Source organism: Lathyrus oleraceus, chromosome 2, assembly GCF_024323335.1.
Source record: "Lathyrus oleraceus cultivar Zhongwan6 chromosome 2, CAAS_Psat_ZW6_1.0, whole genome shotgun sequence".
NCBI lineage: Eukaryota > Viridiplantae > Streptophyta > Magnoliopsida > Fabales > Fabaceae > Lathyrus > Lathyrus oleraceus.
In genome coordinates, this window is record NC_066580.1 from 245,715,781 (window position 1) to 245,731,462 (window position 15,682).

Consider the following 15,682-nt stretch of genomic DNA (forward strand, 5'->3'; position numbering starts at 1 on the left):
AAGAGCAATGGCAGAAGATCAAAACCGTAGGCCACTCAAGGATTTTGCGTTACCCTCTAAAGAAGAACCTCATTCAAGTACTGTTAACCCTGCAATTACAGCTAACAACTTTGAATTAAAACCCACTTTGTTGCAAATAGTACAACAAAACAAGTTTGATGGTCTCCCAATAGAGAACCCAAACCAACACCTAAAAGTGTTCATTCAAGTAGCTGACACACTAAAATCCAATATCGTTGCTCTTGAGGTGATATGTTTATGTTTATTCCCTTTTTCCCTCAGAGACAGAGCATGATCATGGTTAGATTCCCTCATATCCAATTCAATAACTACTTGGAATAAGCTGAAGAAATCATTCCTTGCTAGATACTTTCCACCAAGCAAGACCGTTGTTCTGCGAAACCAAATTACTAGATTCACACAACAGGATGGTGAATCTCTTTTCGATGTTTGGGAGAGATATAAAAAACTATTAAGAGCTTGTCCACACCATGGATTAGAACAACGGGTGATCATGCATACCTTCTACAACAGACTTCTCTACAACACAAAGATGACTATCGACGTTGCCGCCGGCGGTGCATTAATGAACAAACCATACCCCGAGGCATGCATAATCATATAAGACATGGCTCAAAACCATTAACAATGGGATACAGAATAGCACAAGTAGAGAAGAAAGAAACGAAAAGAGGTATATACGAAGTTAACAGCCTAGACCATATGAATTCCAAGATGGACGCCCTAGAGTAAAGGTAAATGTTTTGAGATTAAGCTATTGATTAACTTAAATCACAAAGTAAGAGTCGCCACTGTGCTTTTATTATTTCCAAAGGAAAAAGGAAAAAGTACGAACAAAACCCAAAGAATTTTAAAAACGAAACTAATAAAAAGAGGTAAGGGCCTGAGGATTAATTATGCAAAGGGAAGGTATTAGCACCCTAAACATACATGGTACTCCATGAGAACCTCTTTGAAGATGTGTACATATAGTTTGAAAAAAGGTGTTGTTTGCAAAAGATTGGAGAGATGGGGAAAGAAGTATTTTTCTTAATTTTGTGTTTGCCAAGACTTTTGAAGTCTCATGCCTACATACCAACAAAGTGCAATGGAGGATCAAAACCTCGTAGTTCATGGTAGAAATAACAAAGATGTTTATTTTGATTTATTTTTAATGAAAGGGCATTTTTTCATTTTAAGGAGGGCACTCAACTAGTCACCCAAAAGTAACATCTTTGTCAGATTTCCTCTGATACCTCCTTTGATAGTGACATTAACATTTATGTCAGATTTCCTCAGGTGGATAGCTTTAGCAATAACTCGAGACTCGAGAATTCCTTCCACCCCTCTAAAAGGAACTCTATCAAAAATTGGCAAACCCAATAAGAAACGCGTACTCTTTCATGGTAGGCAACAACTAATAATCAGGGAAAGTGAAACACGAGTAAACGAGATCATAGAACTGAACCATGATACAAAGAAGACCATCCTCAACATCAATAGATAGAATAGACAAAAGTCTTCCAAAACGGTCTCTGAAATCCTTAGGATCCTCCATAAAAGATGCTAGCTTCCTTAATTCCATGAGATCAGGACACCTGGAATTGTCTTTTCGAGTATTCCTTCTTCCAATATCCATGGTCAAAATATCAGCGATGTTTGCAAAGAGAATATCTAATTTCCTTGAAAACTGAGAACAATGCTCATGAATGTAATGAATGCATGATGCAACAACCACAAACAAGATCACACAAGCAAGGCCCAAAGGTCTGAAGTCACGAGCATGGAGCCAAGGGTAAGAACCAACCCACAATGTATGTACTAAGGGCATAATTACCTGTAGAACAAGGTTCTAAAAAGTTCCCAGAGTCATAATCTCATATTTTGGATATTATCGGCTTAAACGATTACTCGCCAACCAACAATATTCTCAAGAGAAACTCGTCTGAGGTGTAGTATCGCGTAACAACTAATTCAAGTCTACACCTGAATAACTAGTGCACTACATCCTAAAAGGATAAGATGGGTTAAGGGTTCTAAGGTCCTTAGCTTCTCGGGCTCCCAGGTTGAAAAAGTAATGCCAACTACGACTACTCGTGTGGCATTAATAATCCCAAAGGGACCTCCACTGAGCGGGGGATCTCAAGTCAGCTTATTAAGGATTTACTCCACGTAAGCCAAACAAGAATATACCACCCTCCTATCATAAGAGCTCTCAAATCTGGGTATAGGACTTATCTCACCATATAGAGATCACCAAGCACCAGACAAAACAAATAATAATAAATAAGAACAAACAATATATACACATAAACAAAGATAGGCTAAACCCACTAAGGACTACTCCTCAGTAAAGTCGCCACTTTTCTATAGCGGTAAATTTTTTGAGATTAAGTTATTGATTATATTAACTCACAAAGCAAGAGTCGCCACCACACTTTTATTATTTCAAAAGGAAAAGGGAAAAAGTACGAACAAAACCCAAAGAAGTTTTAAAATAAAACTAATAAAAAGAGATAAGGGTATTGGGGTTAATTATGCAAAGGGAAGGTATTAGCACCTTCAACATCCATGGTACTCCATGGGAACCTCTTTGAAGATGTGTACGTTTAGTTTGAAAAAAGGTGTTGTTTGCAAAATATTGGAGACATGGGGAAAGAAGTATTTTTCTTAATTTTGTGTTTGCCAATACTTTTGAAGTCGCATGCCTACGTACCAACAAAGTGCAATGGAGGATCAAAACCTCGTAGTTTATGGTAGAATTAACAAAGATGTTTGTTTTGATTTATTTTTAATGAAAAGTCATTTTGTCATTTTAAGGATATCACTCAACTAGTCACCCACAAGTATGAGAACTTTGCATCATCATGAGAAGGGCTCCAACTTGGATAAAAATCAACAAGTATGTCACTAGCTCTCTTAGATGGAAAAGAATTATCATCAATACTATGGGGATAGGAGAATTATATCTCAATTATTAAAATGACTCATGCCTAAACTGTGAGAAAAGTTTTAAAAGGAAAAATGCACAAAGGGGGCACAAAAATGATTTGAGTGAGTTATGCATTTTTTAAGTCTTTGAAATTGGTCTGAATATGCTTAACATGGATTAGCATTTATCAGAAAAAGGTTTTGGAAATCACTTGACAAAAGTCAAGGTTTATTGAGAAAGTGGTTCAAGTTTGAAAACAATAAGTTTTGAGAAAAAAAAGAGAAGATTTCAAAAATTAAAGAAAGAGAGAAGATGAAGAGACTATCCTAGAGCCTAAAGAAAAAGCTAGGGAGGAAAGATCTAACCAAGAGATAGCAAGCTTTATGACATAAGTCAAGCAAAAATTCCCTCTTTTGGATTAAGCCTCAAGCAAGCCAAATAAGCAAAGAATAATCGTGCATCAAATGAAACAAAAGTAACTCCGCCAAGTTTCCAAAAGAAATCCAAAGTCAGAGGTACTAGATGAATCCCAAGGTCTCAAATCACAATCTCCTAAAGCAAAGGTCGAAGTCCTAGCTCTAAGTCCATAACTCCATAACAATGCTAAGGATAGTAACCTCAAGTCCATGGATCAAGAGAACCAAAAATTTTAGGGGTTTTTCCTTACTAATGTCTTTTACAAGGAAATGAAAGTCCAAATGGACAAAGAACAGATAACATAATCACCAAAAAATATGATATGGGATGCTAAAAATAAAGCATAAAGTAAATGGGAAAAAAGTAAAGGGCATAAGGTAAATGACATTGAAGTAAAAGTTAATACAATAAAATGTTAGTAGATGATGTTAGTGATCAATAAGGGAATGACAATTTTGTCATTTTTCGGAGAACACTCAACTATCCACTCACAAGCATGAAAACATGGGCTTTTAAATCATATATGAGAAGGGCTCTTACTTGGATAAAAAATCAACAAGTATTCCACTAGCTCTCATAAATGAAAAGAGAGCAATATTTTCACACAATACCATGAGGAGTAGGAGACTTACAATCTCACTTAAGAAAATGACTTACTTTTGGGACAAATTTAACACTATGTTAAGCAATCGTGATTGAACTTATGTAGAAGTCACAACTATATGAGGTCGGTCAATAATAATGTTTGTGTCAATACATGCTAGAGAAATGATATGTAAATCATTCTCCTAAAGCCATGCCACACAAAAAGAAAAAAGAAATGATCAAGCACAAAGGCTAGGAGGATAGTCCATTACTTCAATCCATACTTCATAGTGCTTAGGATAAACTTATGCATAAATCTAAAGTACCTTAAATGATCTATGATCAATTAGGGGGTAGATTTGAAATGATGAAAGCTCATCAAGTACCAATCCATACATAAAGAACAAGATGGACACAAACCATCCATTTGATCAATGGGGAAGAAAGAGAAGAAGAAGGGGACAAGAGAGGCCACACCCAAATTGGATCAAAGGTTTGATCAAGTCATCATCAAAATCAATAATCCGTTTTGGTGGATTGGGGTTTTTACCCATCAACACCCAAGATCCATTGAGTTTGATAAGACATATGGTCAAAAATCATCATGATCCAAGGCCAACAGAAGTACACCAAGGTCAAACAAATATAAAATGAAATTAAATGAAATAAAAAGAAATAAAAGGATTTTTAAAATAAATTTTAAAATAGAAATAAAAATAAAAATCAGATGAAGAAATATGAAAGAGAATTTTAGAAATTATTTTGGGATTTTTTGGATGTAAAATGGATTTTCTATGAATTTTAAAAGAAAATGCAATTAAAAGTTAAAACAAAAAAAGAAATAAAATCAGAAAAAACACGGAGCCTTGGATCTGACTTCATTAATTGACGTGGTATATCTAACAATCACAAGGTTGGGACGCACGGTGGAAATTAACCAAAATAAAACACGAGATCAAATTCAAATTGAACCAATCAGATCATAAATGTCCAATGTGTCTCCAAACTCAGATGACCTAAGATAAACTTAGGTCGTCTTCTCCGATGGTCCTCCACCGAAGTTTCATCATTTAGTAAATTCAGAACACGAGGCCACCACCAATATAATCGCCTCCTCATCACGAATTCAACATCATGCTCCAAATTCATTTATTTAAACTGAGCATGGGGAATTTCAGAGGAGTTTCAAAAGCAAGCAAGCCAAAAAAAAATAAATTAAATGATGAACACAATCCATTAACACCAGATAAGTTAGGGGAAAGCATCAGAGAGTGAATGACTACATTATGGTAACTTGTTTGAGTTCAAATGGTGCTCATAACTATCTTGTCCAAATGGTGATCAAAAGTTGATGAAGCTCGATCTGGTTAGAGCACTTCAGAAGGTCTCAGATCTTGGGAATTTTTGCAAAAGTTTCAGAGGGTGTCGAAGATGCTAATGGAATCAAGAAATTGGATTGAAAAAAGCTTGAATTCAAAACACGATAGTTGAACTTTTCTGGAAAACTTCATATTACACAAGGTGTTTCTTGGCTCTCAAAATCTTGGAAATGAATGCAATAGCTTCCTCTATTTATTTGGAATGTATTTGGATCCAAATACGCATGGAATCAAGCTTAATTCGTGCAAAACAAATTTGAATAGAATGTGAGAAAAGTGTGACTTGCAATCCATCAAAACTCAGCCAAATGATGCATTACAAGGGTTAATTAACTTCTGGAGACTTAGTTAAACATGTTTAGGTCCAAAACATGTGCTGATTTGACTTGGAATTGAGATCAGTGAAGTTCAAATTCCGAGCAATGGCGATTTCTTCAGTTCTAAGTCACCATGTTAAACTCAATGAGACATCTTGCTCAGGAGGCTTTTTGGTCCCATTATTTTTTCAATATGTTGACATCATAACAAAGATCACAATGCTCCAAGAAAGGTTGCATTTGGATTCTTCAGCACAAAGTTATGTCATGTTGAAATTGGCACGAAAAATTGATCATGTAACTTACAAAATTCCAACTCCCAAATGCCCGAGAATGACCTACAGTGTTTCAATGAATTCCATGGCCCTCCAAGCATAATTTGACCTTTATCATTAAATAAAACATATAAAGGCATCACAAATGCCATTTTGCAAAAACGATTAGGCTCAAATGTTGAAAATTGAAGAAGTTATGATCCTTGAAAGTTGAGAAAAAATCACTTGAAAATAGGTCAAATTTCACTAAATCCACAAATGACCTATAACGTCTCCAAACATTTGATGATCCCACATGCATATTTGGCTCTTATCATGTAAAGAGAAGTTGTAGAGGATATTGATAAGAGTCATATGCAAAAATAAGCATTCATAAATGTTGATAATTAAACGAGTTGTGATCCTTGGAACTTTGACTTCAAATGTTGACTTTTTTGGTCAAACCACTTGGAACAAACTTGTTTCTTTGGAATTCCCTTGCATTTCAAGGTACATGGATGATCATATGAGCTCAAAATAAGGTTTCCTTGAATGTATCTTCATTAAAATGCTAAAAGCTTAAGGTAACTTATTGAAGAAGGCATGGAAATAAACACATGAACCTTTGAATTTTCTTGAGAAGTAAGCAACAAAAACTTTGATGTACTCTTGATCAAAATGAGACTGAAAGGTGCTTTAGAGCCTTAGAGATCATGCATTGAAAGATATACCCTTGAGAATAAATGATTGAGCACACTTTGTTGAGGAATCAAAACAAACCCTAGTTGAGGAGCCATGCTTGATGCTCTTGATTGAAAATCCATACCCTGCACAATAAACTTAAATAAAACAAAACATATTTTTATACTTTTATTAGTAGTTAGATAAGCATCGAACATGTAAACACAAAGGTAAAGCACCAATAAAGAGGTGTGTCATACCCCAAAATTTGCCTGTTAATTTTTATACTTTCAATAGAGGTCTATTCATTTTTCAAAGGAACAAAGATCCAGCGCACAGGCTACCAAAGCCAGAAGATGACCTAAACCGTCATGCTCGCTAGGCGAACAAAACCTTCGCTAGGCGAAGCCCACGCTTTCTCCTTCGCTCCAGCGAACCTTGTTAATTTTGCTACTGGAATGCTCGCTACCTGCTCGCTAGCTGCTCGCCTAGCGAGTAAGTACTAGCGATGCTTTTATCCAAGTCTGGGAGCATTCGCTGGAACACTCGCTGAGTGTTCGCCTAGCGAACCCCTCGCTAGCTCACTCGCCTAGCGAAGCTTGCGGATATACAAAAATTCTGGGCCTGAATTGCCTTCAGCCTGAGCCCACCAAGACACAAAAAATCAGCTATAAATTCCAGAACTTCATTTGAAAAAAGGGAGAGAACGGGAGATCAGAAAAACAACGGAGAAAACCCTAGAAGCTAATTCAGAGAACTCATCTGCACAAAGGTTACCTCCACCAACCCTATCAGGCATAAACCCTAAGATTGCCCTGCAAACCCAACGGTGCAAATTCAATTTCATCCGATCCCTTCAATCAGGTTTGCCCTATTCCCACTACTCTATGCTCCCAATTTGAAATTTCCAAATGTATGAGGCATTATGGTTGAATTTGGAAAGGCGAATATCATTAGGTTTTGCATGTGGGTTTATATGTGCATAAATGTGTAAAACAATACTTTGAATATTCAATCACGTAAATTCTGTAATGGATGCCATAGGGTTTGGGGTTTCCAAAATCGAACCAGTATCAAAGAAGAACCCAGAACCCGCAGCCGTTCGCTAGGACGTCGCTAAGCGAACCTGTAGCGAGGGTTCGCCAGGCCCTCGCTAGGCGAGGCAGTAGCGAACATGACAGTAGTTATTTTTTCTGTTTGCATTCTGATATGTCATGTATTTGTTTGACATGTTTTCTATTGCGTTTACACGATGTTTGCCTGACACTATTATTGCTATGATTCCTTTGTTCGGTGCAACTCTTGATTGCGCCCCATCCCGTTATTCTAACATGTTTGCTGAGTTTTTGTAAGGGCTCCCATGATTCTTGAAGAGATAGCTCGGTATTCCACTTTATTTGTGGGATACCATTGTGGAGATTTATTCTAATTACTTGGCTAATTACATTGCCTTCGAATACGTGATCTTATCCCTTTTTTTTATTGCCTTATGATATTACGGTCATGTCCCGCGAATGTGGGGATACCCTTAGCAAAGACCCTTTCGATTAAATCATCATCATCCCTAAACAGATAAGTCATAATCCCTTTGATCAAAAGGTCAATATCCCTACGAGATAAACCTTGTCCCTCGAACGTTGCCTTCGAATATATGACTTTGTCCCTCGATGACCCTTCGTTGTAGCCTACGATTAAATGATGATCGTCCCTTCGAATGCTAAGGTATCCTTAAAAATGTTGCCTTCGATAACCAATCGACGACCCCACAATGTCCCTTTACATCCAAAGGATAAGACTACTTACTTCTCAATAGTAAGGACATTTTTACCCCCCTAAGGATAGGAAATACCTATAAAGACCTTGGTTAGGTATAACTCTTAAATGCTTGCTCACAGCTTAAAATACTTTTCACACCTCACACTTTTCAAAACATCTTTTAGAAAATCACCACTTGGTATACATTCGCACCAGAATCATCGCCGAGTTATATTTTTCTAAACATCTTTCAAAATCAAACGAGATAAACACTTTGTATACATTCGTACAAGAATCATTACAAAGTTAAACTCTCCTTTCAAAATATTTTCTAAACACACCACATTTCTCAAACACTTTCTCAAACAAGGAAAACATAAGTGAGTTAAGCAATTAAGAGCCCATGGATAACCATGGATACAAAGGGTGCTAACACCTTCCCTTTGTATAATGTACCTCCCGAACTCAAAATCTAATCAAGGTCTTTTCTGTTCTTTTCCGCCTTTCCTTATTGGATAAAAGAAAAGTCGGTGACGACTCTTGCTATCCGCAACATTGCTTTTCAAAGAAAAAACACAAAGTCAGTTCACCGTATCACAGAACTGGCGACTCTGCTGGGGATTCTTAAAAAGAGAGGTTACCTTAAAGATAAGATCACTTATGTTTTCGAATTGTTTCTTTGTCTGATTTACTTTTAAGGGATTGTTTGGGTATTCTATGCTTGAGTGAAAGATCCTACACCCGGATCTAGTGTACCTTAGGTAAGTAGCAAAAGATCATCGTGACTATCCGGCGTATACTGGAATGGTTAAAATGATGGCTATGGTTAATGTGACACTTTGGATGTCCTGATGTTCCTCATGCTTACTTGAGGAAAAATTTGGCGTTTGTGTGGTGTCATCAAAGCATTAACCAGACTTTTAGAACCCTAATTGACTCATCCTAGCCATTAGAAAGTAGTGAGATAACTGACTTCGGTTCCGACTGGGGTTGGTTGATACTCGATACTACACTCTTTGAGATTGGACTTTAGGGAAATTTTGGTCAACCGCTTGGTGTTGCACAGAAGTGGACTTAAGGAAAGGTTAATGATTTGAGATCCTATTAGAACCCGATTACTATTCTAGGACAGGTTGAACCAACCAAACTTCAGTGGGGAGGGTACTTACCTATGGAACTCATGCAAGCCTTAAAACCTAGGAATAATTGCGGTGTGACTTGTTTGTGTTTGTTACTTACTTAACATCATAACATCATAACATCATAACATCATAACATCATGACATCATAACATCACGACATCATGGCATTGTACTAACCGTTTCGAGGACTTAGGGATTTAACTTGGATCTGTTTTGTAAGGCTATGGCTTCCAGGAAGACCATTCGGATCAATTTTGTAGCGATCTCTCCTCAACTCAAGGATTTAGTGTCAGAACTTTCCGGTCATGCTCGGTTCATCCAGAAACATGGCCATCTCCTCAAATTGGTTACCACCGGGTTCAAGGAAGATATGATGAGAGTTTTATTCCAGTTCTTCGATCCTAAACATCATTGCTTCACCTTCCAGATTATCAGTTGGTACCCACATTAGAAGAATTTTCCAAGTTGCTCGGGATACCTATCCTTGATCAAACACCTTTCAGTGGTTTAGAAAAGATTCTGAGGTCTGAAGAGGTTGCTGCAGCTTTACACATGACAAAGTCCGACATTGAAACTAATTGAGTAACAAGGGGTGGAGTTAAGGGTTTACTTGCCAAATTTCTGATAAATAAGGCCCGAGAATTCCTAAAAGCTAGGAATGTCCACGCTTTCGAAGATGTTCTAGCCTTACTAATCTATGGATTGGTGCTATTTCCTAATCCGGATCAATTCATAGACATGAATGCTGTTAAGATATTTCTTACTCATAACCCTGTGCCCACCTTGCTTGGAGACATTTTGCATTCCCTTCACACCCGTACTATGTAAAGGCAAAGGACTCTCATGTGCTATGTACCTTTATTATCTAGGTGGTTTATTTCGCACCTCCCTCAATCAGTCTTGAAGAATGACCAAAATTTGAAATGGTCTCAAAGGATAATGTCACTCTCCCATTCAGACATCCATTGGTGTCCCCAACCCAAAGAAAATGTTATCATCATTGACCATTGTGGAGAATTCTCTAACGTACCACTCCTGGGGATAAGAGGAGGTATTACTTATAGTCCTGCTTTATCCCTACGTCAGTTTGGTTATGCTCGAAGAGATGGTTCACATGAAATAATTATCCAAGGCACTGTGTTTGACTATGACAACGATTCTCAAGGTCTCCGTCAAAGGTTTGTACGAGCTTAGGGCATGGTGAAAATAAGTACTTTAGGACAGAAAAACTTTATTCCTATGGAACCTTATCTCAGATGGGTACGCGCCAGAGCTCGCGAGCTTATCATGCCATATCTTGCAATCGGACCTCTGATTGTTGAACCAAAAGTTGAAGGGGGTACCCCTTAGATCATTCCTTATCCAGATATGCCTATCAATGTTGAAGAATTGAAGAAATCTTGGATCCAGTTGAGAGAGGAAAGGGATACTTTTGAAGCTCAGTTCTGTGCTGAGAGGAAGAAAGTATTAGAGCTTACCAGCCAGCTTAAGGAGGAACGAAGTCTCAATGCATATCTCCGCCCAAAAAGAAGCCACCCCTGGGAGACTTGAGCTTTCATTTTTTGTTCTTTTTCTTGTAATGAACATTGATCAAAGAAATTATTAATAAAAGATTCCCTTTTTGGTGGTTTACACAAAGTTAAATTCCAAAAGTCCTTGAAAACATTTCATACATTGCATAGCATAACATAACATTGTATAACAGGTACTCTAAAAGGATCAATGTTCTCACGGTTTTCCTCCAACCAGGAAAATGGCTCTCGAACAAACTGTCAAGGATCTCTAGGCTCAGAATGCTCAATTCCAGGAGATGATCTTAAACTTATCCAAGGGGCAGGAGGAAATGAAGACTCTATTGCTCGAGAAGAAGAAAGACAAGAAACCTGTGAGTTGCATTAACCCGGGAAGAAGGTTTAAAGGACAGGCTCCAGGAGTCAAGATTGGAATTCCGAAGGACAGAGAAGATGAGTCAGAAAATGAGTCGGAAGATGAGAATGATGATCCCTTCAACCCTGAGGACGACTATGAAAATTATGAGAATGAACAGTACTCCCCGAGAGATGATAAGTATAAGTTGCAGGAAGAACATATGCTAGCTATGGAGGGTCAGAAGGATCCCGATCTGGATTTCGAAAGCTTAGGTCTGGTCTCTGATGTGGTCATTCCTCGCAAATTCAAGGTTCCCACTGTCACTAAGTATGATGGTGTGTCTTGTCTTCAGATGCATCTGTAAGACCCTAAATTTTGACCCTAAGATCCCTCATGGCATCATAATATAGCATTGCAGCTTTTCCAGCTTTCTTCAAGATAATGAGTGTTTTGGAACACACACCAATTCACGCCTTGGTCGGTCACCTGTTATATGCCTACAACCCGGTATCCTTGGTGTCCCTTCCTTTCTGCTCCCTATTATGACCTTGGTCCCCTACGGAGTCAGATTTTCCTGAGTTGAAATATACCTTTTTCAGGTCTTCCTCAGATGATATGGTCGATTGATATCTCTCACCCGTACACAGGTCTTAGATATTCATTCTTCCCGAGCTTGTTACTCACTAACCGATAACATCTCATCCTTTTTGCTTCCCCTGGAGAGTCTTTATTAGATTTTCCCCAGCGAAGTAGTTGTTGTGATTCGGTTTTTGCTGTATTGGCATAACTCCCCAGTACATGCATTTTCCCGGTAGAGTTGTCTTATCAGCTCTTTCCCCAGTCTGAGTCCGGATTTTTATACGAAGTATCCTTTGTGGATAAGTTTTGCTGTATTGGCGTTTTCCCCAATACACGCATTTTTGAGTCAGCTCGAGTCTTTCCAATGGATTTACTCCCTTTGGAAACTCTTTTTCCCCAGTGTCAGTCCTTTACTTCCCAGTATAGTCTCCAGTTTCAAGTCGTGTCCTGCTCACGCATTCTTTTCCTTTCTTATCCACTTGAGAGTCCCCGTTTGAGTCTATGTTCCTAGTGAGTTTATTACTCCAATAGATTGTTTTTTTCCTGATTTTCTTTTCTTCTTTGTGGACACATACCTCCACAGAGTTTGTTTGTTGTGCATTCATACATTTGCATCATGAGGTCTCTTAGGGACCAAAATTTGTCTCATTGTTGTTATTTAAGCCCATTCTACCGCGTTGAGACGAAGATTTTAACCTTCATTTCTCCGGCTAGAATGACCTTAAATAGGGGCATCTGTAAGACCCCAATTTTTGATCCTAAGATCCCTCATGGCATCATATCATAACATTGCATAGCCTCAAGGATCATTGAGCACCTTGCTTCCTTCCCTGTGGGTGGGATCTATTTTGTGAGTGATTCTTGATCACCAAGCATTGCTTGCATTTGTATATTATTGCTTTTCTTTTAATCACTAACCAAAAATGTACAAAAATATGTCATTAACCTTTGTTACTTGCAGCTTAAGCAGTCAACAGGTCAAGGCAATTCAAGTGAATCCATGGTACAAGAGATGAGGTTTCTCCTTGAGATGAGGACTTTTTGATCCTCATAAGGGCTTATGTGAGCTAAAGGTTCATTTTGGAGCAAATTCCCCAAGTGGTTGAAGCCCAAGTTCATCAGGCAATTTCAGGTCATCTAAGGACCAATGCAAGTCAACTGAAAGTCAACTGAAGGCTTTGAGTGTGGGAATTGAATTTCTTCATCCCATTCATGTTAAAACAAGGCTTATTCATCATGTCAAACATCTATGTTGAAGAATTTGAAGCCAGTGCAAAAGTTTCCCAAAATGGAAAGTGACCTGTAATTTCAAGTTTCCAAAAATAGCAAGTTTTTTGTTCACATTCAACTTAACTTTCCAACATCAAAGAAGCTTCAAATTAATTTTTGGTCAAAATGAAAGATGAAGATCTCTCTCTCCTATTTCCAAAAAGTCCAAGATCATGAGCATCTGATGAATGGTTGAGGAGATATGGTCAAATGATTGCAATGTGCACATGGAACTTCAACAAGCCATAACTTTTGATCCAAAGCTCCAAATTGAGTGCCTCTTTTTACATATTGCTTCTCATGACCTATAATTTCCAAATCCATCATTACATTGCATGAAATTTACTCATATGATCATTTTCCCATGCATGTTCATTTTGGAGGGAAAGTTGGAAATTCAAATTTGGTGCATCATACATGATTAATACCATTGCCATTGTGTTCATGAGATGATTTTAAGTGAAATACACCTCCATATGCTACTGTTCACGTCCAAAATTTGCCATGCACCTCACATTTTCCCATTTGGTCATACACCTCATTTTCACTTAATCCCAATTAACACAAGCTTAATTAAATTTTCAGCATGGTTAACACATAGTATAAAGCCTTAATCCTAACAAAAATTTCATAAGCACACATTCTAGATCTAGATTCAAGTTCCCTCCAAAAAATTCTCTCATCTCAAATCTCAAATTCTTTCATATAACACCTCAATTTGACCGCATAATCGTGTTCATGGATCATCACTGAGTGTAAATCAAGTACTGGATTGAAGGTTTTGGTGAAGAAACAAGCACATCAAGCTCAAGAACATGAAGATGGAAGTGGCAAATTAATCAAGATCCAGGTCGTTTCAAGCCTCAATTTCTACATCAAGCTTCACAACAAGAGTAAAGGAGAAGATCTGGATACTTGTGAGAGCTCGAATCCACGGTTTCCATTGACTGTTCTTCAAGAAGGTTTGAAATCGAATCTCTTAATTCTCTATTATATTGCCATGATTGTGTAGAGTTTTTCATGCTGAGAATTCTGATATAAATAGTTTTGAAAATGGATGATTATTGGTTGAGTTATGCTGAGTAGAAGTTTTGTAGATCAAAATGTTTCTCTTTGATTTGCATTGGTTAGGAAGAATTAGACTAAAATAATGTTAGATTTGGAATGTACATGGAATAAGCTTTCGATTGGTATGCTTTTTGTTGTTTTTCTGAAAAAAAATTGATTGAAGCTATTGTAGCTCCGCCGTCTCCATGAAGAAGACGGTGGAAACCACCGCTCCCGCCGTCATCTGCAACTGGTGTGAGGCGCTAGGGTTTTGTGTGTGCATCCACGCATGCGCCTGTTGGTCAAATGATTGGCTACCGTTCCATTGACCAGTTCCACATGTGCTTGGACTTTGGCTGACTAGGCGCCACTTCATTTAATGAAGCGGCAGCATTTTGATTAAAACACGTTGGCCTTTGGTTGTACACGGTTTGATTCCCATCGTTGGCGATTTGGAATTTATTTTGCTCAGCGCTTGTTTTTTGGTGTACCTGGTTCGATCCTCACCTCCAACATTTTTTCAAACTTTATCATAATATTCTATTTCCCTCCACTTTTTGACATACATTCATATTATTTCCATTTTTATTCCATCAAATTCCAAAATTCATAATAAATAGCAAATGAATCCAAATCACTTCCAATTTTTTGCCAAATGTTCATATGGATGTCTATTATTTTGTGATGCTGATTTCATGATTGTATCATTTCTGGAACTTTAAATGTGATTGATTATTTGAACATGTATGCAAATGTGACATGTTGTACCAATTCTATTGTGAAATGCTCATACATTGGCCAATTGATTTGAAATTTGGTATGCTGATTCCCAACATGTTGCATGATTTTTGAGGCTTGGTTGTGCATTTTTATCATATTTCATCTCTGTTTTAGACACATGAATGTTGGGTGTGACAATGTGTGTCACACAATTGGATGTCATACTTGTTCATTTTCATATACATGCCAATTGAGCTTTTCTGATTACAATTTTTTGCATGATGCTTGTATTTAACATTTTGTGTGCACATAAAATTTTTCATGACTGTTTGATTCATTTCTATTTTAATATGGAATTTTCATTCTTGATGACCAATTGTGTGCTTTGTAATTGCCTTTGCCATATCTTGCTCATGTGATGACTTTGCTTATTGATTTGGATTTGATCCTTTTTAGGACATGTTCTTACTTGATTAAATATGCTTCATGTTGAATATCCACTTCTGTTTTGACTTTTTGCTTTGCCTTTGACCCTAGTCTTTGCACTAGTGGTTTGTACTCACCTTTTGAGCTTTGTATTTCAGGTTCAAGCAATTAGCTCTAATGATTGATGTGCTCTCATTACTTGAGATGCAAGATACTTTGGTTAACTAACTTTGATTGTGTTGTAGGTCCTTTGGTGGTGAATTCACTTGAGTGATTGCCTTTTAGGACTTGCTTTACGTACATATTGGGA

The 15,682-nt window shown here is 37.5% G+C and overlaps 1 non-coding gene across 1 annotated transcript; it reads right to left on the minus strand.

Moving 5' to 3' along the window:
• Positions 1–391: 391 nt before the first annotated feature.
• LOC127124276 (small nucleolar RNA R71) lies at positions 392–498 on the minus strand. Its single transcript, XR_007803890.1, has one exon. It is a non-coding gene; the product is annotated as a small nucleolar RNA R71 (small nucleolar RNA).
• Positions 499–15,682: the final 15,184 nt, after the last annotated feature.